Genomic DNA, 2,289 nt, shown 5'->3' with positions numbered 1-2,289 from the left:
GTTACGTAGTGGGCAGGAGTGACTGACGCTCTACTGAGCCAATCACAATCAATGACACGCCAGAGGGGCGGGAACAAGGGCTGGGTGGACACCTTTTTGAATGCAGGCCCATGACGTGACGTAGACAAAAATGTCAAGGACCGAAAAATACAATCAAGGTGAACAATGGAGTGTCAGGTGAGCTCCAGCTGTGGCAGTGACGTAAAGTCATGTGAATATCTATTTGTCACCCCTCTTTCAGTCATTCTCATGTTTATTCTGCCCTGCAGTCAAATATTAAGGTTGTGGACACATGTATGCTAATGTAGGCTAATGTTGAAAGAAAAAAAAACACATATACTTTAAAGTGACACTTACCTGTCTGGAAATATGCTTTTCTTTGTTTAGGTGAAAATGCTATTAATAAGCTGATGGCACACTAAAATGTAAGTGAATTCCACCAGAGATAAAAACTCTCGCATTGTATCTCTCATATGGTTCTAAGAAAACTCCGACCAATCAATGATTGGCCAAGCATCCTGTCTGTCTTGTCCACGTGGAGGCCTCCGACTGACGTAACCACTCGCATAGCATCTCTTCCCCCCCTTGTTTGTTGCCAGTCACCAGTACTATCTAACGTACTATCTACCGTTTACGTTATATAATAAAACTCATCAGTCATTACTGACCCCGGATAACTTTCAAAACTCCAGGGTTGCATTTGTCTGTGCAGGACAGGTAACATTATATTTAGTTTGCTTCTTTTTTTTTTTTTTGACAACACAGCATCCAGTTGCTAATGGCTAACGTTAGCCTACTGTAGCGTAGCCTCTGAAACATTAACGTTATCTTCCTTGTGCGTTTTCACTTACTAGTAACGTTAACGCTACTATCTAACGTTAGCACTGTAACCTTATTCTAAAACTCATCAGTCATCACTGACTCCGGTTGAGTTTTAAAACTCCAGGGTTGCGTTTGATTGTCTTGGTTGTAACATTACACTCGCTCTCCTCTTCTATGTATCTAACGTTACCTTGCCAACGCCTACGTCTATCATAGATGGAGGCGGGAGTTGTGGATGTTCAAAAATGCTGTGTGAAATGCAAGAAGGGTAAGAGTAGCTTTAATACATTAATATTAATAACAACAATAATATTAATAAGCACTCTGTGTCATTGTTCTGCCAAAGTTCTATCACGTTGTGGTTCGGAAATGGCAAATAAAGCCTTCATTCGTTGATTTTTTTATAAAAGGAAGTAGGCTACAGTAAATCATTAACACATTCTCAGCCCTAACGACTAAATACATATTTCAAAGTATGTTGCTGAGTTTATTTATAACGATCAATTTTCTGATGTAGGTTGAAAATGAAGTCAGGGGTACTGACGTTGAGTGACGGACCTGTCAGTCTAGGTGTCATTCTCTTTGCTATGTCTCATGAAACTCTTTCTTTCTTTCTCATATCAATGGTTCCTTTTGCAATAGGAACAATCCCTTTTCTTTCTGGTTACATGTTCAGCACACAGTTGGTGAAGACAAAAATTTAGCTCAGACTTGTTGTTAGTCGTTACAGACACAGACAGTGCAGCACGTACCAGAGCTGTGCAAAGACATTTTAGAAAATGCTAAGTTAACATTGGTTTTATTTGTTAAAAATAAATCAGTATTTGCTAAACTGAAGACAAATTACTTTGGAAAAGAACCAGCGTAGGTGGTTAGCCACTAAGAGTAGCCACTAACTAGCTTACTGCTACTTACGCTATCTCACTGGAAGTCGCGCACATAATCATTTCTAGGAATAAAGTGTGGTTTTTTTTCCTCTGAATTTACAAAATAATTATCTCAGAATTCTGAAAAAAAGTTTTCATGGGAGAAAATGCTGCTTTGTTTTTCTGAATTAATGAGAATAGTATCTCAGAACTGTAAGAAAGGTTTTTGTGGAAAATAAAGATTTTATGTAATGGAATTTTAACGACATAATTGTCCTATCTTTTTTATTCATTTATTGTAGATAAAAACATCCCTAACTCAGAATTATGAGAAAAGTTCTCATGGAAAAAATGCTACTCAGTTTTTTGGTTTTTTTTTTAATTAATGGGATTGTGATCGGGGGGAAACAAAAACTCTGCTCTGTTTTTCTGAATTACCAAGATTATGCTCTCAAAATTCTTTGAAAACATTTTTGTGATGCAAACACATCATGCCACATATACACTCCCCGATTTAAAACTTTTAAAAACTTAAATCTCTGACCACAGCACTATGCCTGAGCTGCTGCATATCTGATAAGCATGATTTCAAATTAGGTAG

The sequence above is a fragment of the Epinephelus lanceolatus genome, chromosome 16 (genome assembly GCF_041903045.1).
Source record: "Epinephelus lanceolatus isolate andai-2023 chromosome 16, ASM4190304v1, whole genome shotgun sequence".
Classification (NCBI taxonomy): Eukaryota; Metazoa; Chordata; class Actinopteri; order Perciformes; family Serranidae; genus Epinephelus; species Epinephelus lanceolatus.
Note: the sequence above shows the minus strand (reverse complement) of the source record.